Source organism: Hyla sarda, chromosome 3 (assembly GCF_029499605.1).
Source record: "Hyla sarda isolate aHylSar1 chromosome 3, aHylSar1.hap1, whole genome shotgun sequence".
Lineage (NCBI taxonomy): Eukaryota > Metazoa > Chordata > Amphibia > Anura > Hylidae > Hyla > Hyla sarda.
This window is the reverse complement of record NC_079191.1, coordinates 393,270,937-393,296,881: the sequence shown is the minus strand read 5'-3', so window position 1 is coordinate 393,296,881 and position 25,945 is coordinate 393,270,937. Positions and strand designations below refer to the sequence as shown.

The window sequence follows — 25,945 nt, the reverse complement described above, 5'->3', positions numbered from 1 at the left end:
ATAAGCCATATATTATCAATTACATATTATTCCAAGAGCAGAACTGGATTTATGTCTCATAAAGACTATTTAGAAAGTGGTTTCATTTTACATTAAGGAAACAAATCAACAATAAATAAAAAAAATTGTGCAAATGTGTCCTTTGCTTTTAACACAGTCTTTAGCTTTTTCTTTATTTTATCCCACTGGACGATTCCTTAAATATGCAAAGTTGACATAAAATAAGGTAAAAGTTATCAAAAAAGGACCCTAACATCTACAAACAAAAAAATATAGTCCTGACACTAAGGAGCAGTGACTTTTTCCGCAGGCATGTATATATAGTTGTTGCTTAAATTAAATTGAACATCATATAAAAACAGTAAAAACTCAACAGAAAAATTTCTGTCCCATAAGACTTAGAGCAATCTGTGCAGAGGTTCTGAGCTGCAGAATATCTGACTATCAATAGATAGAGTTCTCCTTAAAATGGTACTCCGGTGGAAAACAATTATTATTATTATTTATATATCAACTGGTGCCAGAAAGTTATATAGATTTGTAAATTACTTCTACAAAAAAAAATCCTAATCCTTCCAGTATTTATCAGCTGCTGTATGTTCCACAGGAAGTTCTTTTCTTTTTGAATTTCTTTTCAGTCTGACCACAGTGCTCTCTGCTGACACCTCTGTCCATGTCCGGAACTGTCCAGAGCAGGAGCATAGCAAGCCTCTACTTCCCTGGACAGTTCCTGACACAGACAGAGGTGTCAGCAGAGAGCACTGTGGTCAGACAGAAAAGAAATTCAAAAAGATAGGAACTTCCTGTGGAACATACAGCAGCTGATAAGTATTGGAAGGATTAACATTTTTTAATAGAAGTAATTTACAAATCTGTTCAACTTTCTGGCACCAATTGATTTAAAAAAAAAATCCCACTGAAGTACCCCTTTAAGTATGAAGAGCCACAAAATGCAATATATGTGTTTGATTTGGATACATTTGGCCCAGATTGTGACCCTTTGAGTCCCAAAGAGGGTCTTGTGGCTCCATCGCCTATTTGATTTGACTGATGTATCAAAAACTTACAAAAACTACATGTACCTCCATAAAAACAATCAAAAATAAAATCTCAGACTATAAAAAAGATTCACATTTTCCATACCAGCCTTATATTTTCCATATTTCATTTTTGCCTACTAAAACGGGAACTTTTCTGAAGCAATTTGCCTAAATGGCTAATACACAACAACAATAGCACACATTATTATAATGTATAACAGAGGTAAATTAGGCCATTTATTAAGAGGCTATACTGGCATTGAAACCTGTGTAAACAGCAGGAACCCTTGTCCTAACAGCGACCATAAAGATATAGCAGAGGGAAGGCCATTTGCTATATGCTGATCGGTCACAGCATGCCGGCTGCTTGCTAAATAAAGAGCAGGATCACCTGACAAAAGAGGTAATCGAAAGGAATAGCAGCTCCCCTGGTTGGAGACAAAGTGGTATTTCTGACGCGAGAGCAACAATTACAATCAGTATTACTTTTCCTATTTTCATGAAAACGTTTCTATAAGCACTTCACATACTTTACCCTGTACCGAAAAATAAAAAAAACAACATTCTCTTCAACCAAAACGTACAGAAACGGTGTAGCCCATATATACAGAGTTTAGTCATTTATCTTCTTATATCCTTTATAGTGGAAGAAAACATTACTTCTTGCCAGCCACAATAGCTCTTACAAGGGCGATATCCCTTGGCCAAGCATATCCTCCAAATGTATGCATATCTATCCAATATCTCAAGACTAACACCTTAAGCAAACAGTCAAATCCCACCACTATTAAGAGAAGTGCCTAACTGGAGCGCTTGTCTACCATCCCTCCTACACCAGATCGGACTTTAAAAAGATCCAGGTGGGACTGAAATGATAAACCATTATTGGACAGTCTGCAATAGTTTTTTCACAATAAAAACAAGCAATCTACAGGTAGCAGAGCGGGATCAATGGAAGCGCTTCCATTGATCCCGCTCGGTTACCTGGAGATTGCTTGTTTTTATCATGATTTTATTTCAGCGGGACGAAGCTGAAGAGACCCTTTGATGATTCTACCTGTTCCATTGTTGTACTTGGTTGGAGTACAACTTCATGTGGTAAGCGCAATTCACACTTAGCGTTACCAACTCACCTTTGGTGTTACACTACGGAGTGCATCAGTTTGTGCTTTTTTATTGCAATAGTTTTTTGACATTTGCTCTAATGGACTGAAATATGTGCTAAATTCTATATTTCTACTATATACTGAACTTCATTTTCACAAAAGCAATGTAACTTCCATTGACTCCTTAGTGTGCCATACATATTGTCTATATGTTTGCTCTGATTTTGCAATCCCTCTACCTACACAGCACCTACAACTGAGCTGTGTTGTGGACATCAGATAGAGGTCTATTTGACAGAAGAATCATAAGAGGAACACAATAATAAACAAACAGGACAAAATTGTTGGAACCCTTCCGTTAAAAACAGAAGAGCCCACAATGCTCCCTGAATTAACCTGAAACTGACAAAAGTAAAAATTTACTGAAAATTAAGTGATGAAAATCAGACATTGCTTGTGAATTGTGCTTTAACGGAATCATTCTGAAAAACCAAACAATAAAACTGTCCTAGGCAAAAATGATGGTCCCTGAACTTAATATTTTGTTGCACAACCTTTTGAGGCAGTCAATGCGATGCAGCGATTTCTGTAACTCCCAATGAGACTTCTGCCCTTGTCTCCAGATATCTAGGCCCACTCATAAAATACTGCTCCAGCAGTCTCGGGTGTAAAGAGGTCTTCTCCAAACTGCATGTTTAAGCCCCTTCCACGGATGGTGAATAGGATTCAGATCAGGGCTTATAGACGGCCTCTGGCTGTTATTTATCTGTGTGTTTTGGGTCATTCTCCTATTGGGGAAAATTAAGGTTAACAGAGGCACTATATACCCCAAAAAGCCTAATGTATAGCTGAACAACTTTTTAAAATTTTTCTTGGGCTCAGGAAGCTTGGTCTCTGGGTCCTCCAACAGGATAATGACCCAAAACACACAGCTAAAAACACTTGGGAATGGCTAAGAGAAAAGCATTGGACTATTCTAAAGTGGCTTCTATGAGCCCTGATTTGAATCCTATTGACTATCTGTGGAAGGAGCTGAAACCTGCCGCCTGGAGAAGACACCTTCACACCTGAGACAGCTGGAGTGGGCCAAGATATCTGGAGACAAGTGCAGAGGTCTCATTGAGAGTTACAGAAATCACTGAATTGCAGTGACTGCCCCAAAAGGTTGTGCAACAAAATATTAATTTCAGGGGACCATCATTTTTGTCCAGGCCAGTTTTATTATTAGGTTAGCAGCTATATAGAGTTGTGCTGATACTACTTCAAATTCCTTAATCCAGATTAAAAGGGTTGTCCACCCTTCCCATTCAATCTCACCTTGGGAAGAGACTACAGTAACCTGGATAGGACACTTGCCAAATAAATCACTCAGCCACCAGGAAGTTTCGTATACATGTACAATACCTACCGGCCATTGCAGGATTGCCTTAGAAACTATTCTACCACTGTCTAGTGTATCTTGTTGGTACAACCTCCTTTTAGGTTGGTGTTCTAGTACTTGTCTGTTCAAAAAAAACAAAAAACTGTCCCACCTGGTGTACTGCAATATTCCTCCAAGTCACATTGGATGGGAGAGAGGGTCTGGACAACCCCTTTAATAGTACAATCAGGATTATTGAATAGTCATAGACAAGTATATTACATTTGGAAAACATACTAGGAAAAGTAGACAAAATATTGTAATATAATATTAGATAACCATCTATATTGTCTAGCTCCAATTTGGAAAACCCCTAAATCTCTTACAATATATAGGAAGCATATGGCACATCCTGGTATTTTCCTAGTTTTTCACTGAAACCTAAAATTCTTCATTAAGAAACATAGAATACAATAATTGTTTAATATAATAAAATGAAAATATTCAATGTACAATAAAATTCCTGGCAAACATAATAAACCAGCCCTACCATGTAACCCTAACCATAATATCTTCTAATAAATTATCTCACACTGTTTCTCAATTCTTCATGTCGCAGACTCAGGCTCTATCAATTCCCCTCTAAGCAGTGCTTTGCTCCCACATGCTGCACGCTATAAAAGCCTTAGCATTTACATTGCCAGCCTTTAGCGTTCAATCATTCCTCTTTAACCAAATGCAAACAAACTTATTAGGAAACACAAAGATTCCCATTACCGGGACTCAATTTTATTTACATTAATTTCCATTACATTTCCGCTGATTTTGTATTTCATCCTTCTTATGAGGCTTGTCATGCCCACACCACAGCCATGTCCGCCGCCATCATTCACTCGTACAGCGGCGCTCTGTAATTAGCCAACAGATAAGAAGCATCCCCCTGTAGAATATGCCTCGAAGTACATTGTAAACCTATAATGCTCAGAAAATAAATAGACTGATAGAAGTAAGCAGAGCATTCATGGCTTTTAAACAAATGCAAAGTATTTAATAATAAATAACAATCAAGAAACCCAAGACGCAGTAAAAAGGTATGAAGGGAACGTAAAATTCTCAAGTAAACATGGAAAATCATTACATTTATATTATGTCTGCAAAATCGGAGAAGGGTCTCATGATGGGTTCTAAAATGCAGAAATTTATTGGACGTGTGCTTGACAAGGTTTATCATGGGAAAACAGCTGGAACAATGTGTCAAATGCTGAATTAAATTTAGATCCATACAGAATATAGTAATAGAAATAATAGCAGTCATCATATTAAGAGTCATGAGGACTATTTTGCCTCCTTGTAACCATATGAACAGAGTTTGCCCAGAATATTCTTTTCTCTCTATGTGAAGCTCTTCAGGTTTCACAGTGGTCGATCTCTTTCTCTAGAATCACAAGCTTTGTCTACTGGGTGTTATATTCATGTACCGGGTCATGGATTCTCTGTTGCAATCCAGTTGTTGATAAGTCTGATGTGCAAAGTCTAAAGAATACCCTTAATTCCTGCAAGGAGGTGTAGACCTTTCCCCAAGAGGATTAGCAGACCGCCATCCCCATAATAATCACAGAACGGCATCAGTAATGGAGATACAGCAGTGATGTGGTCAAGAACACAGCAGAGGGTCATCACCGGTTGATCGATCAGAAAGTGAAAGGCTAAAAGGACAGCCAGGAGAAAGTCAGACCACAAGTACAAGGCACACAAAAGCACAAGAGCATGGCCAAGGAATAGGTCAGGGTCCGGATCAAGACACAGCTAAAGGGGCCAGCAAATGAATAACCCTAAAATACTAGGCAAAGTCCAGCAGGATGATTCTTCTTCAAATAAGCCACAAGGTCTGACGCCATCTTTGGACAAAGGAAGCCTTAACATCCTGGTGCAGATGTAGAACCAGAGCATGTGGCCAAATATGAGCCAAACTGGGAAAATGTGCCACCCTAGCAGACTGCCCATCAGTCCATAAATTGTAGAATAGATTTTTAAGTATGCATATATCTGTAGAATTTCATGTATCAGGAACATGCCTTACAGATCTCTTTAGGTGATATTATGGTGCATGTATGGGTGTCACTTTATAGACAAAGGAAGATTTGTGCTCTAAACAGAAGAATAGTGTTAAACTGGTCAAGGGTCCATTGGTTTGATTTGCTTGCTATTCAATATCTGCACAAAAGCCTAAGATATCATTATATGCAAAGGTGAGAGTCAGCTGGAGCATTGTAAAGGTCAATAGCATTGGACTGAAGCATAAGAAATTTGTATTCATGAAAATCTATGGCAGCAGATTAAGTTCGGCCCCTTTCTGTTCCAGCATGACTGCGCACAAAGGGAGAACCATAAAGGCATGGCATGATTCATTTGGTGAGAAAGAACCCAAGTGTCCTGCACTCCCAAATGCTCTCTCTTCATGGGTATAAATTTCACATACACGCTCTAAAGTTTTGTGGAAATGGACTATTCAGTATTCTTATTTACTGTACATTATGTTAAGGTGTCCACCTACTTTTGGTTATATTGTTGTATATATTCTTCTTCTTCAAGTCTATGATTGTTTCTTTGTCTGCTTTTGCACAGTCATAAATCTGTAGTACTCTGTAAGTCAGTAGTATTCTGCTCTAGGTAAATTACAGATCTTGTAAAGTAGAAGTGATGGTAAAACTATGATATTTATAGAGCGTTGTGCTTGGTTATATGTTAAAGGGATAAGGAAGCAGAGATTGGTGGGGTACTCCTCAAGTGGCAGGGAATTGTTAAAGCAAGTGTGACTTCTTTTACATTTCTAGCAGTATTTAAAACGTACCTGTCAGCAACCAAGGGGAAAACAAACAAACCTTGGTTTACCCTGACACACATGAGAATGTTGCGACTCTTTATTTTCTGTGATTTTTGCACACTGGAAATGCCTGTAAGCACTTATTTTATCCTGCTCATAGACTTTTCATTGTCTTGCACGGTTCCTCTATGTAGCGATGACAATTGCCATCAAATGCTGCCCCTGAACGCTCACTTTACTTTGCAGGGCTGTGTCGCGGTAGCACAAACAGCCCTGCATCCAATCACTGCCCGCTACTGTTTTTCTCTCCCCTTCTCTCTGCACCTACCCACATCATTTACATGCTGGGAGCGTGACTAGAGCCAAGCAAGCACAGCACTAAATTCCTATATTGGGTACTGGTGCATCTTACCGCAGGTACCAAAACCACTGCAAAATCAGAACAGGTTAGTGGCAAGCCAGAATGAGGACCTCTAGCAGTGGCGATGATATGGTAACATTATAATGAAAAAAAATGCAGCTTTGGTAAAAGAAGTACATTACAAAAATGATTTTTGACCTATATTCTATTGCACATTAAGAGTTTTGCATTGTAACAGGGCCCATTTAAAAATATGATATGGGCCGGACAAGCCCTTTACATGTACATCAGATGTACTGAGTGGCTCAGGAGGCAGGGTGTAATAGGAGAAAAGTGAAATGACAATACATCAAATGGTCTATATCCAGGGTCTCCAGCCTGTGCCTCTCCAACTGTTGTGAGACCCCCAGCATGCCTCCCAGATAGCCAATGGCTGGTGTATTACTGTACATAAATGAAAAAGAACTCATAAGACCCAACAACATTTGAAAGCATTTCGACCATATTTGCTGGGGGAAAAAAAATGTATTATACTTTTGGGAATAGTTCTGAGGTTGATGAACTGATAATGGAGACCGCTGAGAAGATTACCCGGGACTTAGGCTGACGAACAATAACTTTTTTTTATGATTATAAAACACAATGCGTTTAATTTAAAATTCTATAAAACACATTATCTTTTAGGACTCATTGCCTTTTCAGCAGATAATCAGAATTCATGGATTTAAAAAGACTGTATAATCCAAAATTGCACCATTTATTAGCTCTAAACTCTGAATTCAAATAATATTAGAAGTACGGTCTGTGCTGCATAGCCAATACAGCCATATAATGCTTATTGACTGCTAAAACTGTTCATTGTGATGACCCAGGGTGGGCAAAAAGTTGTGGACTCCTAAGGTAACCTATTTTAGCTACTTGATGGGAATCATCACCAATGTCAGCACAAGGCCTATTTGGCAGATTTGAATCCCTTGGGCTGCAGTGGATTTAACTTGATGCTAAACTGAAGGAGATTCTAAGGGGTTCACATGTTTTCACTCTAACGCCCCTGGACTTCACTCCGTGGAATCCCCATGATCTCGCCCTCAGAATAGTCTGTTAGTCAGAGCTGACAAATTTAAAGCACTGTATCAAAGCTATTGATAGATCACATAGACAGGCCAAGGTCAGAACCGGCAGGGTTCCATCATAATGAAAATGGATCAGGAGGTCTATGACAACCTGGGTAGTCAAAAGCGTAGAACACCTTTGCACTGACCTACAAGAACCTATTCATCTTATTACTCCTTTTGTAGCTGTCGCGCCCCCTCCCATAGACTTGCATTGAGGGGGCGGGGCTATGACATCACGAGCTATCAGCGCCAGCTCTAGTGTTCGGAACAATTTGCTCCAAACGCTGAGCAGCGGAGTACCCCTTTAAGCAGGAGGCCGCAACATAACAAAATGTAAAAAAAGTGAAAGGGCCTGAAGAGACTTTTCAATGCATAGTAGGGACCCATAGTGTGAAACCTCTTCGAGATGACAAAATTGCATTGGAAAGTGGTCTTTTAGGGAGGTTGGTTTCCTTAAATTAAATGGCTGCTGTGAATAAAAGTATAGTGGATCTGAAAATTGGCCACAGGAAATCTGGTATGGATAAGTGGTGGCCTCATTTTATTAACTCTTATTTCCCAAGATGGATATAGCTATATGGGTTTTTCACACTAGACAACCCATTTCGGTGGCAGAATAGTAAAGCTCTACCTATAAAGTGAGCCATCTTATATTGGATTTACCTTTACCAACACCAAACTATAGTACATTTTAGCTTTTTGTTCTTTTTTTAAACCCAACCCAATGCAGCACATATCACCCCAATTTTAGTAAACTTTATGGAGGTTCCCCTTCAATAGGTTTATTCACATGTGTGCTGCAGTTTATGCCTGCAATCAAATCTGAAAACGTAACGTAATGTAAGAAAATTGCATGCAATAAAAGTAATATTAAATTCCCAGCATTTTTTTTTCTTCATATTTTTGGTTTATATTGTGTGTCTTTTGTTGCACAAAGTCATAAGAGATAAAGAAAAAAAAGAAACAAAAAAAGAAACAAAAAAAAGAAACAAAAAAACAAAAAAAAAAAAAAGCCTTCTTCCTGCTCATCTAGATTAGAAGCGGCTGCTATCTGTACTTGCTCATGTGTGAGTGAACCTTCTGAATCCGAACAGGCGCAGAGAAATGTCATTCTGAGCTTTACCCTAAGGACAAGTCATTTCAGCTCCGTAATTAATGTAATATACTTCGTAAATTGCAAGTAGGGAACAAGTACAGTACAGCATGGCATAGATAACACTTTACTTCATCTATATAATATGCCTCAGAGCTGTGCATTTCCAGACTTCTGCAAGGTATGTCCAGAATATCATCCCAGCAAAGGGGCGAGAGGCATAAAAGGAAGTGGTGGGAGAGATGTGCGCAGCGCCATACGTGATCAATGCATGTCATATACAACGTATTGATTTCATCAGGTCCGAGCACGGATGAGTTTATTCATTAGGAGACATACACGGAGGCTGAACACAAATAAGTCATTGTTACTGTATCTCCAACTTACTGGTTCATGTGTCTTGACTAGTGATTGAACATTAGCATTTTGTGAACGCACCTGACGCTTAGTTACAGTGCCCCTGCTGGCGCCGAGAGGAAACGCAAGCAGAAATTGCTAATGATGGCTGCAATAACATAAGTGCTATAAACAGTTCTGCCAGTCTATATAGTGATTAGATGAATAAACAGGGACAGACTGTGGACAGTGTTAATACATTCATACGGGGGGCACTGCTTTGGTATGCACAACAGGAAATACAAATTTCGAAGGTGGAAAGAAATGTCAAAATGCAGAAATCCATTAGAAAACGTGAACATGTCGAGCACAAAAATGAAATTAAATTAGGCTCTATTTACATTTCCCCATCAATTCATTTATTATTCCCCCCTTTGAAGCGCTCAGTTTTGGATCATTTCATTATAAAATGGTGTTAGGTTTTCCTTTTTTTCTCTCTCTCTTCGTACAGACTCAGGCTCTTGGTTACAGTGACACCGAGTGGCGGTTCTGCTTAAGTGTAATGTCAGGGCGGCAGTAAAGAATAGCACAAGTGGCCACTTTCCTCTGGCAATTATTTCCGCACTCGCCGGTCGTCTCCCACACACTTAGAATGACATTAAGACTTAATTCACACACAAATCCCAATGCAAACAAAGCATTATACTGTAAAAATAGATTGCTGGTGCTCATGCTATGAATTCTGCCCAGTAGTATAAGCAAGCCTTGGGCTACATGCACACAGGTTGGGTATGCTGTGGATTTGGAAAGAATATTTGCAAATGGAAAATGCACAGCGTATTATAGAAGCAATGATGTGAGGTTTTGACAATATCTCTTTTACAGAAAAAAAAAAAAATCAGCAAGGAATCTGAATGGACCTGTGGTATGGATATTAAAGGGGCACTCCGCTGCTCCAGCGTTCGGAACATTTTGTTCTGAACACTTGGAGCGGGTGAAGGGGGTCGTGACATCACAGCCACGCCCCTCATGATGTCACGCCACGTCCCCTCAATGCAAGTCTATGGGCGGCCGCCACGCCCCCTCCCATAGACTTGGTTTGAGGGGGTGTGGCGTGATGTCACAAGGGACGTGGCCGTGATGTCATGACCCCCGCCGCTTGCTCCAAGTGTTCAGAACAGAATGTTCCAAATGCTGGGGCAGCGGAGTCCCCCTTTAATATCCATACCACAGGTCCATTCAGTTTCCTTGCTGATTTTTTTTCTATAAAAGCGATAGAACGCTGGGTGCTGCACAGAGATCGCGGGGATCCCAGCTGCAGGACCTCTGCGATCAGACATCTTATTCCCTATCCTTTGGAGAGGGGATAAGAGGTTTAGGGGCGGAGTATCCCTTTAAATCTGCAAACATGGCAATTTATTCAGGAATTACAATGGAGATCTAAGATATGGCTTCACAGGACTGAAATGATGCGCAATTTCTGCCGCAGCATATTCGCAGCATTTCTGAACCAGAAAATTTGCAAAGAAGCAGGGTCTCCTTTCATTCCTGAACTCCCCGCTTCTGTACAGTAGTAAGCAGTAATAAATACGGTACTGCATGCATCACAGCTCACTTCACAATCACTGGTTGCTCTTGCATCTGGCCCAATGATGTGTACAGTACTGTATGTATCACCGCTCACTACTGTACAGGATCAGGGAGTCCAGGGATAGACTGGAGTCCCTGCTCCTCTGCCTACAGTACTTTTAAGTGCATTTTAAATCCACAGATGTGGATTTTGCTAAAGACCTGCCACACCTTCAGACTTGGGTTCACATATTGTAGTTTGGTCAGTAATTTTAGCTAAAATCAGGATTGAGTCCAAAACACAGAAAAAAGGTCAAAAACATTGCATTATAATTCCTCTCTGTGTTGCTTCCACTCCTGTTTTTGGCTAAAAGTACTAATCAAGATACTGACTGAATTACTATGTGTGAACATAGCCTTAGAGTAGGTTTACACATACACAATCTTCTGCGGGTTGTCCGCTGTGGAATTCAGCAAGTGGAATTTACAGAGTGGATAATTCGCAATCATATTATGTTTCTACCCATTGACTTTAATGGGCCTGCAGCAAATCTGCTACAGATTTTCTACAGCGGATTACGTACAAATGAATATACCATTACAATGGTTTTTGAAAAACAGCATTTGATATAGTCCAAAGAATAATACATGAGTGCACGCCTCACCAAGACTGATCCATGGTCAACTCCAGTCAGATCACAAGTAAATAATTGAAAGACAACACTTCCTAAAATTTTAATGTCCCTTTATTCACACTTCAAACAGTGTAAACGCCTTTCTCAAGCAGTAAGTCCAGCTCCGGGGACTGATTACAAACGGGGTGCCGCGTGCATGATCACGGGCGTCCCCAGCTGCGGGACTCCCGCGATCAGGCATCTTATCCCCTATGCTTTGGATAGCGGATAAGATGTGTAAGCACCGGAGTACCCCTTTAACAAGGATGTTCATTCCACAACATTGTAGAGTGTGAATAAAGGGACACTAATATTTTTGGAAGTGCTGCCTTGGATTGCAGTACAGTGACCCCCCGACCTACGATGGCCCCGACATACGATCATTTCAACATGCGATGGCCTCACAGAGGCCATCGCATGTTGAAAGCAGCATCAACATACGATGCTTTTGTATGTCGGGGCCATCGCATAAACGGCTAACCGGCAGCATAGACTACTTCAGCTGCCGTCGGATAGCCGTTTACGGTGCCCCGTGTGGTCCGCTGACGATCACTTACCTGTCCTCGGGGCTACGGCGCGTCCTCTTCGGGATCCCCTGCATCGTCGGCGCTCTCCATCGTCGTCATCACGTTGCTACACATGCCGTCCCGTCATCCAATAGGAGCGGCGTGTGTAGCGACGTGATGGCAGCGACGGAGAGCGAGGATGCCAGGGAAGCAGAGGCCTTGCTGGAGCATCGGGGAAACCACGGTGACGAAGCGTCAGCGATGGAAGGCGGCATCCAGAGCAGCGGTGACGGTCCGGAGCGGCGGGGACACGTGAGTATAACCTCCAATACCAGTGGTCGTCAACCTGCGGACCTCCAGATGTTGCAAAACTACAACTCCCAGCATGCCCGGACAGCCGTTGGCTGTCCGGGCATGCTGGGTGTTGTAGTTTTGCAACATCTGGTGGTCCACAGGTTGTAGACCACTGTCCTATACTTTACATTGCACGGAACATTGCACGGAACATACGATGGTTTCAACAAACGATGGTCCATTTGGAACGGATTACCATCGTATGTTGAGGGACCACTGTATTTAGTCCATGGGAAAGATCCACAATAAATGCACAGTGGATCCAACACAACAACAGACAGGCAGCGGATTATTATTTTTTTAAACCAGGACTTAAAGTAAATCTGCCATTCCCCTACTCACTTCTGAACCGCCAGCGCTGTACTATATTTCTCAATGAAAGCAATGGTGAGAGTTATTGAATCAGTGGTCTCAAAGCATCTGTTCCTCTCTCTCTCTCTCTGGTGCAGGAGCAGTGATTGTAAGAAGTGGAGCCACAAATCTAACAGCGCACAGCATATCCTAGGCTATGTGTCTTTGACACTTGCAAGACTGAAAAAACAGCTGTTTTCTTAGGGAAGTAAAAACAAGGAGACATATTTTAAAGGTATGATATTAAATCTTTTATTGAAAACTATAGTACAGTGCCAGTGGTTCAGAAGTGAATTTGTGAGTGACAAATAATTAGAGATGAGCGAACTTACAGTAAATTCGATTCGTCACGAACTTCTCGGCTCGGCAGTTGATGACTTATCCTGCATAAATGAGTTCAGCCTTCAGGTGCTCCGGTGGGCTGGAAAAGGTGGATACAGTCCTAGGAAAGAGTCTCCTAGGACTGTATCCACCTTTTCCAGCCCACGGGAGCACCTGAAAGCTGAACTCATTTATGCAGGAAAAGTCATCAACTGCCGAGCCGAGAAGTTCGTGACGAGTCGAATTTACTGTAAGTTCGCTCATCTCTACAAATAATGTAAAACCAAGTAAAATATGGTAAAGACCACTTCACCTCTCAACTTTTTCCCCACCATCCGGACAGGATAGAAAGCCTACTATGTATGCAATGGCTGAATGGAGAGAGAGAGAGAGAAGAGAGAGAGAAGAGAGAGAGAGGAGAGAGAGAGGGGAGAGAGAGGGGAGAGAGAGGGGAGAGAGAGGGGAGAGAGAGGGGAGAGAGAGAGGAGAGAGAGAGGAGAGAGAGAGGAGAGAGAGAGGAGAGAGAGGAGAGAGAGAGAGAGAGAGACAGAGACAGACATAGGGAAAGAGAGATTCGCACAATATTCATAACCAAGAGAACATAACATATATTTTTTTCACATGAAAAGACACATAGACCCTGATGTACTAAGAGTGTTGTGTAGTTTTCTTTGTGGGTTTTAATTCCCTACAATTTTCTTTCCACAACCTTTACTAAGGTTTCCCTACGTTTTGCTTTTTTTTTTTTTTTTTTTTTTTACACGTACTCCTTTACATATGCTCTTTGATAAATCCACTACATTTTCTGTGGAAACCTTAGTAAATATGTTGGGTTTTTGTGAAAATGTCGCTTCCTATAACCATCAATAAGCTTCTTACACCTCTCAGCCGGAATGTTGGACCACTCTTTCTTTGCAAACTGCTCCAGGTCTCTCTTATTGGAAGGGCGCTTTTTCCCAACAGCAATTTTAAGATCTCAACACAGGTGTTCAATGGGATTTAGATCTGGACTCATTGCTGCCACTTCAGAACTCTCCAGTGACCTGTTGCCATCCATTTCTGAGGGCTTTTTTATGTATGTTTGGGCTCATTGTCCTGCTGGAAGACCCAAGATCTCGGATGCAAACCCAGCTTTCTGACACTGGGCTGTACAGTGCGACCCAAAATCTGTCAGTAATCTTCAGATTTCATGATGCCGTGCACACATTCAAGGCACCCAGTGCCAGAGGTAGCAAAACAACCCCAAAACATAATTGAACCTCCACCATATTTCACTGTAGGTACTGTGCTCTTTTCTTTGTAGGCCTAGTTCCATTTTCGGTAAACAGTAGAATGATGTGTTTTACCAAAAAGCTCTATCTTGGTCCCATCTGTCCACAAGATGTTTTCCCAGAAGGATTTTAGCTTACTCAAGTTCATTTTGACAAAATGTAGTCTTGCTTTTTTATGTGTCTGTGTCAGCAGTGGGGTCCTCCTGGGTCTCCTGCCATAGAGTTTAATTTCATTTAAATGTCGACAGATAGTTCACGCTGACACTGATGCTCCCTGATCCTGCAGGACAGCTTGAGCATCTTTGGAAGTCGTTTGTGGCTGCTTATCCACCATCCGGACTATCCTGCGTTGACACCTTTCATCAATTTTTCTCTTCCGTCCATGCCCAAGGAGATTAGCTACAGTGCCATGGGTTGCAAATTACTTGATAATGTTCCGCACTGTGAACAAAGGCAAATCTAGATCTCTGTAGAAGGACTTGTAACCTTGAGATTGTTGATATCTTTCCACAATTTTGGTTCTCAACTCCTCAGACAGTTCTCTTCTCCTCTTTCTGTTGTCCATGCTTAGTGTGGCACACACAGACACACAATGCAAAGACTAAGTGAACTTCTCTCCTTTTTATCTGCTTTCAGGTATGATTTGTATATTGCCCACACTTGTTATTTGCCCCAGATGAGTTTAAAGAAGCATCACATGCTTGAAACAATCTTATTTTCCACAAATTTGAAAGGGTGCCAATAATTTTGTCCAGACCATTTTTGTAGTTTGGTGACATTATGCCCATTTTTCTTTTTTCCCTCCATTTTTGGTTTAGTTTCAATACACACAAATAATGGAATAAACATGTGTATAGCAAAACATGTGTTACTGCAATCCTTTTCTGTAAGAAATACTTCATTTTCTTGGATAATTTCAGGGGTGCCAACATTTACGGCCATGACTGTATTTACAATTACATAACGTGGGTAGTCACTTAGCAACCTTGCGGAGCTGATAAAACTTTAGAAAATGCTATTCAATTAATGACACAAATGTAAGGGTAATGTATCTGAAATAACAGGCTTTCGCTAGATGTTCATTTAAGAAGAACAATGCTGTGCAGCATGCGGCAAGCACCTGGCACAATTCGGGAGATAGAACCTTTTAATGATAACGGAGAACGGATTGCGTTGCTTACTTTGTCAAGGTAGTGACTTCTCAAAGAACACATCACCCACAGAGAAGACTGGAAATTACCATTAAGCTGCAGCTAGATAAACTGTGGAGGTGTACTAAAGGCGCAGTAGGTATTTTATGCATGAAAGATGAGCAATCTCTATAATTTAATAGAGAATACCAAACTAAAACCTTAGACGGCTTATTGGAGGGGTAAAAACCATCACATACATAAACCATCACAGTCCCCTCCGGCTGATAAAGCAGTAGGAACTACTGTATCAAGATTTACTGGCTTTAAGACCAGCATCAATGTTCTTAGTTAACAGGCTTCAATCAATCAAAAATATAACAATAACCTTAAAATGATACTTTTATGCAGGACAGAATAAAAACATACCTACTTTCTTTCAAAAACCGCACCACACGTGCTCAGGTTGTGTGTGGTATTACAACTCTGCTTTTTTCATTTCAATGGAACAGAGCTGCAATACCACACAAACTAAGGTACAAGAGTGGCACAGTTTCTGGAAGAAAGGAGCTATGTTTTGAAGGCTATGGATACTTTTGGGAGTATTTATTTATTTATTTATTTAATAATGACAACTGTATTTTTGGGACCATAACATTTTCATAGGATTTTGGCTTCTGCAGGTTTATTGCATCACTGTACATAGTGGCCTTGTCTGATGGCTCAATCTCAGTCCTAGGTATGAAAATTAACCAAACCAAGAGTTGTCGTTTTATTTTTATTTTTTTTATCCAAAAATCTATTCATTTCCTTAAAAAAAAGTTACTATAAGTTTCCAGAACCTTTTAAGATTTTGTTAGATTTATTTATTTATCCTTAACAAAGGGGTCAGGGTGCATTAAAATAAGAAATAAAGCATACTCACCTGCCCAATGCCCTGCCGCTGCCACTTCTTGCTGATGTTTCAACACACAGTAAATGCCCACTAAGTCAATAATTAGTTGAAACATGTCACCACTATGGCCAATGGTCAGCTGAATAAACATTTCCTACGTGTAGAGAAGTCACCAAGAAGCCATGAGTAGCAGAGACCAGAGGCACACCATCGGAACGACCACAGTGGGAGAACAGGCAAGTCAGTATTCTTTTTTTTTTTTTGTAAGGCACCCTGATGCCTGTTGAAGATTTTTACTTTACATAGACAACCTCATTATAAGCAACATTCTTGACACTAAAAGTGTTCTTGTTATTTACTAAAACTTTTGACAGCAATCAGTTTATCCTACTCCAGGATTTTAATTTAAAAATTATACTTTAAAATATCTTGTTGCTTATTTTTGTTCAAGTTCATAATGGAGAACGTTTGTTTACTTTGACTGCAATGCGTGCGGCTGCACTTACTTTCTCCTATTGTTCACTATAGGGCAGTGTATGGCACTCACTCCTATCCGTCACAAACTATTTTACTCCAGTAAGGATAGGTGGTAGTGGTCTAAGACTAAGAAGCAGCATGGGCGGCAATGGCAGACGAATAAGTAACGGGCGTCACCTATACCCGCCCTGAGAGAATGTATGTTATCTCCGTGTGTGTACAGCTACAGCAAGGTGATACTGTACATGTGTACGCCATCATCTGTATGGGACGTCTGCCGTTCTCGTCCTCGCTGCACTTTTAGCCGCAGCTAAGTCATTGATGCTACTGCAATGTCAAGGAAGGTCCTAGTCTACTAGACTGCCAGAGAACCTTTGGCGGGGCCAAGTAACCTGTTAGCTGTATCTGACATTGTCGTCGACTTATTGGCAAGTGTATAAAAACCACACTGTCCAGTAAATGGTTCAAGACCTTGCCCTATATTGCCCTATACTGAAAAAGAACAAATGGGGATGCTGGGGGATTTCAGGTCTGCAGTCTGTAAAGCTCTGAATGAGTATGAGCTATAACACTACCTATAAGTCAGGAAGAGTAAAACAATGCAATGAAATGTCATGCTATAGTATATATCTGTTATAAATGCATTCAATCCTTTAAATCCAAAGGATAGGGGATAAGATGTCTGATCGCGGGAGTCCCGCCGCTGGGGACCCTCGCAATATAGCATGCGGCACCCACCTGTTACTGCTCCGGAAGCGCTGGAGGGTCTGGGTCCCGACCCCAGGAACGGAAAATCGTGACATCACGACTCCGCCCCATGTGACGTCACACCTCGCCCCCTCAATGCAAGTCTATGGGAGGGGGCGTGGTATCGTCATGCCCCCTCCCATAGACTTGCATTGAGGGGGCATGGCTGTGATGTCACGAGCCTAAGCCCCACATAGCCAGTCATCTGGAAGGTCGTGCACCAGATGTCTGGGGTGCCGCAACCGAGATCTTTGTAGAGGATAATATGTCTGGGGCGGAGTACCCCTTTAACACTGGTGAAAATAAATATGTCATTTTTTTTTCCAGATGCTTATACTGTAACCCGTATTTATGTGAATGTACATAGATCTGGGCTCTGAGGATCATGGAATATTTTTTTAACAATATCAGAATCAACCTAAAGTAGGGAATGGTCACATGGCATTACAGTCTGTGGTCCACGCAGAGCAGATTTGTTTTCTGACATGGATGTGAAATCTAACTTTTTGTCTTGTAAACATGGCCTTTCTTGTAATGTTTTTATTTGACCTTTATGCTATAGACATTTTTGCACTGAATTTTTATTTTATTTTTGATACTCCATCAGAAGGGCTTTCTGCTCTCCCAGTGTTAAAGACAGCAGCATTGAAGGGAAGGGTGTTATACAGCACAAGGCAGACAAGAGTGTGAAGAGTTGGGAAAGCATACATGGAGGACAGCTCACACAGACTGTAAATAGGGAAGAGAGCAAAGAGACAAAGACAGTTTGCAGTAGAGAATCCCATCGACTGTTTTATAGGTGTAGAGAGAAAACGCAGAGCACGCACAGAACACTCTAGACTCCTGACATAAACACCTCAAGTCCAGAATGTATTACAGGGATGACACACTCATCTGAGAAAAATCTTAACTTAAAAGGATTAGTATACTGCAGTTTACAGTTGAGAAAAAAAAAAAAAAAAAAGGAGTAGTCTACTGCAGACTATTCCGACTCCGTTGTGCCCGGGCTGAACAAAAATAGAAAACAAACTTTCACTCCCCTTCCTGCGTTGCTCCGGAGTGCCGCTACAGTTTATTGGTTCTCCATTCATCCTTCTTCCTGTGCACGGTTCATCACACAGCGCTCAGCCTATCACCGGCTGCAGTGATGTCCCGCCTCAGGACGATCCGTGCACAGGAAGAAGGATGAAGAGCGGACCGGAGGACCGATAAACTGTAGCAGCGCTCAGGGGGAAAACAGGAAGGTGAGTGAAAGTTTGTTTTCTATTTTTTTTTCAGCCCAGGCACAATGGTGTGGGAATAGTCTGCAGTAGACTACTCCTCTAAGCGGCAGCTGTAACTGGAGTATTCAAGGGTTACTGTCACTAGTAAATACTTCAGAAATGTTCCCCACACATGTCAGAAGTTTTGATCGCACCGTATCTCACTCCTGATGCAACGTTATACAGACTTATACAAAAGTAAAAGGATGGATCTTCCGGTCGCCAAGGGGAATGAGCTGCGGGAGTGTCTAAAATTGAAAATAAGGTGAGTAGTCTTGGAAAATAATAATTAAATCACTTTTCTAGGTTACAGTGGGAACCCACTTAGAATGAAGAAAACCACCTGGTCTCAAAATAGACAAAACATATATGAGGGTGGGGTAAAACTTTACCTATATTGTTTATTATAAAACCTACCCATCAATTGTGATCCCAACACCTAGAAATCTATTAAAAATCTCTAGAGTAAATCCTAATCCCCAAGAAACCCTAAATGCTCAGATAAAGTGGCATGTCCTACAAATCATCAGAAGAGGCTTGAATCCACTTAACTGCGACAATCCCAACCTCCCAACGTTCTCTGTCACAAGTAGCATAATGTCAACAGGGGAGAAGACATTGAGGGAAAAAATATATACAAAGCCTGAGTCTATAGTAACCATGATACCAAGCTCATACAAATAGATAAAAATAAAAAACACAAGCAACTCTGTTACCACCAAGGCATACCAGTTAGGGGTTTGTCATATGCCTAACATCACTGGGGTACATTTATGCTAAGGGACAGTCTGTCCTATTATTCAAGGGGCTGTCCAGTGAAAAACAACTTATCCCGTATACACCGGATAGAGAATAAGTGTCTGATTGCTGGGCCTCTGACCTACAGAACAGGGCCACAGCTCTCAAAGACAGTCCATGCCACACACTCAATTGATTTCTATGTGAGCATCGGAGATGCCCAAGTACAGGACTCCCATAGAAAAGAATAGAGGGCATGCTGACTGCAGCACACGCTCTCACTGAGAGAGAGGGCCCCGCTCTGGGGTTTACAGGAGGTCCCAGCAGTCAGATCCCCTGCGATCACTTACATATAGGGGATATGTAACTGGTGCCAGAAAGTTAAACAGATTTGTAGATTACTTCTATTAAAAATCTTGATCCTTTCAGTACTTTTTAGCAGCTGTTTGCTACAGAGGAAAATCTTTATTTTTTTGAATTTCTTTTTTTTCTTGTCCACAGTGCTCTCTGCTGACACCTGATCCCCGTATCAGGAACTGTCCAGAGCAGGAGAAAATCCCCATAGCAAACCTATGCTGCTCTGGACAGATCCTGACACGGACAGATGTGTCAGCAGAGAGCACTGTGGACAACACAAAAAAGAAATTCAAAAAGTAAATAATTTCCTCTGTAGCATACAGCTGCTAAAAAGTACCAAAAGGATTAAGATTTTTTTATAGAAGTCATTTACAAATCTGTTTAACTTTCTGGCACCAGTTCATTTAAAAAAATAAAATAAATAAAAAAGTTTTCCACCGGAGTACCCCTTTAAGGCTTAAAGAGAGTAACTCCGGATAACTGCACAGTGGTACAGGGAGGATAGCAAGTAGTACATGGTAAGTAAGGAAGATACAAATCTCTGTGCTGCTAACCAGCTACTCAAGACCTCAGAGCTGCCTGGGGATCCTACTGCAGCAGACAGTCAGAAATACTAGTGGCTGTCGAGACATCCGGATACAGAGATGCTCTTTTATGCTTGAAAAATACCCTTCTTTTTCTTGTGCCTTCATCTCTTATGCAGACCGAATGTGTTTGCATGGTTACAACAAATTCTGTGTATAACCTGATCCTGCCGTCATATCTCACTTTATTCATTATGGAAGAGGACAATGGACAGACAGGAGGAGATAGTACAGGATGAGACTACAAAAGGGACTGTTTCTAGTATATCACCATGGACACACTCATGTCTGCATTAGGACTGCATACACAAAATATCAAGGCAATTTTCAAACACTTACCGTATATATTCGAGTATAAGCCGCGTTTTTTAAAACGATTTTTCGTGCTGAAAACGCCCTCCTCGGCTTATACTCGAGTGAACTAAAAAAAAAAAAACACCAGTGGAGGGGTGGTCTGGGCCGTCCATCTTCGGCCATCTATGCTGCAGGGACCGTCCGTTGGGGAGGGTTAGTCGATCCGGGCTGTCCATCTTCACCAGGAAGTCCTCTTCTCCGGGCCGGCCCCAAACTAGTGACGCTGCATTGACACCACCGCGCAGGGACGTCCATGCGCAGGGACGTCACGGATGTCTGCTGCACACGGACGTCCCCGCGCGTCGTCGTCGTCATCATCGCAACGTCACTAGTCCGTGGCCGGCCCGAAGCGGAGAACAGGGCCTCCCGGTGAAGATGGACAGCCCGGAATGACTAACCCTCCCCACCGGACAGTCCCTGCAGCATAGATGGCCGAAGATGGACGGCCCGGTGAGTAGAAAACAAAAGGGGGGTCTGGATGATGACGAAGGGATTGACAGGCGGTGATGATGAAGGGGGGATGATGACGAGGGTGATCATTACCCTCATCATCATCACCCTGTTATTATCACCCTGTCATTATGACGGGGTGATAAGGACAGGTTGATGATGATGAGGGTGATGATGACAGTGGTGTTAATGACGGGGGTTTGGATGATGACAGGGGTGGATGATGCATTTCCCACCCTAGGCTTATAGTCGAGTCAATAACTTTTCCTAGGTTTTTGGGGTGAAATTAGGGGCCTCGGCTTATATACTTGAGTATATACGGTACTTTTAGCTCATACCGAAACCAAAAAGCCTTATGTGGCTGTTTTAATGATACATGTAGCCAAATTGTATTTATCATTTAGTGACTACATTGATTATTTGATGAGCTGGCTCTCACAGTTAAAATAATGCAGAAGAGTTTCTAAATAACTAACGCAGCTCTGCTACATCAAGACCATTCCAGAAAAAAAAAAAATTCATCCTCGTTTTCGGTGCATGCCACTTATTCTCGATTGCACATAATAGTATACACTATGTTTTTGGATGAACCACGTCCGTTATTCTTGACAGTATATTTACAGTTACAGCCTTTAGTGCTATTAGTACAAATTGGGCAGTAATAGAAAGACATTACCAGCATTGGAACCCATTCAGTAAATGTATTGTGGCACCACTTTCACTGTAGTGACAAAAAGAACATGGTGGCCCTATGGCCCATTAATAACATCGATTTGTTTTCCGAGAGACAATGAAACCCTGTGCGGCCGTCACATTCTTTATAAAGAATTATGTTGTTCCCCAGATCATTGGTTCAAAAATTGTAACATAAGTTTTTATGCCGGAACTGAAATTTGGGGCCTACATTTAGGGCTGCTGTACATCTTCTAATATTGCGGCTTTCATTAAACTTAAAGGGGTATTCCGGGGAAAAAATAAGACATAAGATGTCTGATCGCGGGGGGCCCGCTGCTGAGACCCCCCGTGATCCCCCTGCAGCACCCGCATTGAGGGAGCTGAATCGCCAGTTTCAGAAACCTCCGGGTTTCCGGGACTGGGGACGTAACGTCACGCCGCGCCCCCTCCATTCATGTCTATGGGAGGGGGAGATCGCAGGGCGTCTCAGACATCTTATCTCCTATCCTTTGGATAGGAGATAAAGTGTTTTTGCCCGGTATACCCCTTTAAGTACTGCATTGGGCATGAATACTTTTCTTTAAGTCCAGAGAGAACTCCTGAAGATTCTTGGATAACAAAACGGAATAAATAAGAGATTTTTTTTTAATGAGGAACCTGCTCCGAGAGTTCAGCAGAACCTCACACTCCACAGTTACATTACAGAGAACTCTACATGAAGTTTACAAGGGAAAGAAATATTAAGAAATAATGTAGTGAAATCAATTAGTTTTTTTTAAACCAGTTACACTCTGAAGTAATATTAAACTGAATATATTATTAACTTAAATGGCTGCAAGCTAATGTAAAGGAAATTCCATAGACCCGTGAGTCTGTAAGGCCAAAACAATTTAATAAGTCCTGGTGTTCCAATGTTATGAGTTCTCTCTGGGTTCCCATTCCTGCAGCGTAAGCTGGAGATGTTCAGATATAGCATCCGAGTTGTCTATAGCGAAGCGCGGTGGGATAATACATAGAAATGGCTTTCACAGGTTTCCAGCAAGGAAAAAGTAATTTAATTCTAAAAGAGAAATAAGGGATATTATGTCATGTGACCAGAATGGAAAGTTTTATTATGACCGGGAAGAGGAGCTGACGTGAATTACTGGTACTTGCCATTAGCTAGTGATACAAAAGTGATGACAAAAGTGACAAGAGACTGAATGGCTTTAAATATTAATGGAAAACCAATATGAAGATCCTATTTATCTAGAAGGGGACACGGCTTATAACAAAATATGACATGCTTTGTATAGGGAAGACTTCTGAAATCTCAGTGAGAAAGCCTTCCTGAGTAGTAAGAGCCGTTCTCTGCTTAAAGGTGATGATTAAAGGGCTATTACCGCTTTTTTGTACATTTAAAGGGGTTCTCCGACCCTAGACATCTTATCCCCTATCCAAAGAATAGGGGATAAGATTTCTGATCCCAGGGGTCCCGCAGCCGGGACCCCTGCGATCTCTGTGCAGCACCTGTCATTCGTTTAGAACGCTGGGTGCGGGCGGCAGGGGTCGTGAAGTCATGGTCATGCCCCTTGATGTCATGCCACGCCCCTTAATGCAAGTCAATGGGAGGGGGCGTGGCGACAGCCAAGCCCCCTCCCAAAGACTTTAAATTGAGGGGTCGTGACGCCATGACGTCACGACCCCCTGCTGCCAGCTCAAAGCGTTCGGAGCAAAATGTTCCGAACGCTGGGGCAGCGGAGTACCCCTTTATGGTATGTGCCTCTGATGCCAAGTTATACATGTATTAATTGTACATGTAGTACCTGTCAGGATGGATCGTCCCTTTTGGATTTTCATACTCGTATTCCCCCTGGGTCCTGCATCATTCTGCACAATATATTACTGCTGTTTCGAGCCCAGGATCCCGTGTGGCTCGAGAAAACAGCTGATCATGGGAGGTTGGCCTCTTCTCATCTTGCCTGACAAGCCAGCCTCCTGATTACATGTACGGCCCATTTCTACATCCTGAGGTGCCTGCATTAAACACGTTCCTGCTATCTGCAGTCTGTGCGGAGATCACATGACAGTGGGAGACGTGTTCAACACAGACACCTCAGGATGTACAGATGAGCCTCACATGTAATCAGGGGGCTAGCTTTTCAGGAAATAATTAAAGAAGGAGACTGTAAAACTATATCCACACAAATTTGCATTTAACATGTTGGAGAGTTAAAGGGGTATTCCAGGAAAAAACATTTTTATATATCAACTGGCTCCAGAAAATTAAACAGATTTGTAAATGACTTCTATTAAAAAAATGTTAATCCTTTCAACAATTATCAGCTGCTGAAGTTGAGTTGTTCTTTTCTGTCTGACAACAGTGTTTGCTATGGGGATTTGCTTCTACTCTGGACAGTTCCCGAGACAGGTGTCTCGGAAAAAAGTTTTTTCCTGGATAACCCTTTTAACGGAGCTTTGAGTGATATCAATAAGTAACCTCCTTGTATTATTATCCGGAATTCAAGAGATCCGGATCTCACATCGAATGAATAACTTATGTTGTTATGTGAATTATTTTATGCTCTTGTTTACAGTTCCAATATGTAATAGAAAAAGTATAACTAAAACTATCATGAGCTGCTCCCACGAGAAATTTTAGTGCAATTTACATTATTTTCACACAACTTGAGATTTTCTGCATTCTGCAGCTCCCTTCCAGACTCGTAAATATACAGTGGGGCAAAAAAGTATTTAGTCAGCCACCAATTGTACAAGTTCTCCCACTTAAAAAGATGAGAGAGGCCTGTAATTTTCATCATAGGTACACCTCAACTATGAGAAACATAATAAGAAAAAAAAATCCATAAAATCCCCAAATAATTTATTTGAAAATGATGGTGGAAAATAAGTATTTGCTCCTCTGTCCACCACTCGTTACCTGTATTAATTGCACCTGTTTGAACTTGTTATTAGTATGAAAGACACCTGTCCACAACCTCAAACAGTCACACTCCAAACTCCACTATGGCCAAGACCAAAGAGCCGTCGAAGGACACCAGAAACAAAATTGTAGACCTGCACAAGGCTGGGAAGACTGAATCTGCAAAAGGTAAGCAGCTTGGTGTGAAGAAATCAATTGTGGGAGCAATTATTAGAAAATGAAAGACATACAAGACCACTGATAATCTCCCTCGATCTGGGGCTCCACGCAAGATCTCACCCTGTGGTGTCAAAATTATCACAAAAACGGTGAGGAAAAATCCCAGAACAACACAGGGGAACCTAGTGAATGACCTGCAGAGAGCTGGGACCAAAGTAACAAAGGCTACCATCAGTAAAACGCCACGCCGCCATGGACTCAAATCATGCAGTGCCAGATGTGTCCCCCTGCTTAAGCCAGTACATGTTCGGGCCCGTCGGAAGTTTGCTAGAGAGCATTTGGATGATCCAGAAGAGGATTGGGAGAAAGTCATATGGTCAGATGAAACCAAAATAGAACTTTTTGGTAAAAACTCAACTCGTCCTGTTTGGAGGAGAAAGAATGTTGAGCTGCATCCAAAGAACACCATACCTACTGTGAAGCATGTGGGTAAAAACATCATGCTTTGGGGCTCTGTTTTTCTGCTGAGGGACCAGAATGATTGATCCATGTAAAAGAAAAAATGAATGGGGCCATGTATCGTGAGATTTTGAGTGAAAACCTCCTTCCATCAGCAAGGGCATTAAAGATAAAACGTGGCTGGGTCTTTCAGCATGACAATGATCCCAAACACACCATCCGGGAAACGAAGGAGTGGCTTCGTAAGAAGCATTTCAAGGTCCTGGAGTAGCCTATCCAGTCTTCAGATCTCAACCCCAAAGAAAACCTTTGGAGGGAGTTGAAAGTCCATGTTGCCCAGAGACAGCCCCAAAACATCACTGCTTTAGAGGATATCTGCATAGAGGTATGGGCCAAAATACCAGCAACAGTGTGTGAAAACCTTATGAACACTTACAGAAAACGTTTGAACTCA

At 41.7% G+C, this 25,945-nt stretch overlaps 1 protein-coding gene across 5 annotated transcripts in view; it reads right to left on the bottom strand.

Annotated features, from left to right (window-relative positions):
• The window catches only part of ASB3 (ankyrin repeat and SOCS box containing 3), a 118,351-nt gene that overhangs the window by 65,239 nt on the left and 27,167 nt on the right, over nucleotides 1-25,945 (bottom strand). The gene's annotated exons all lie outside the window — the stretch shown is intronic.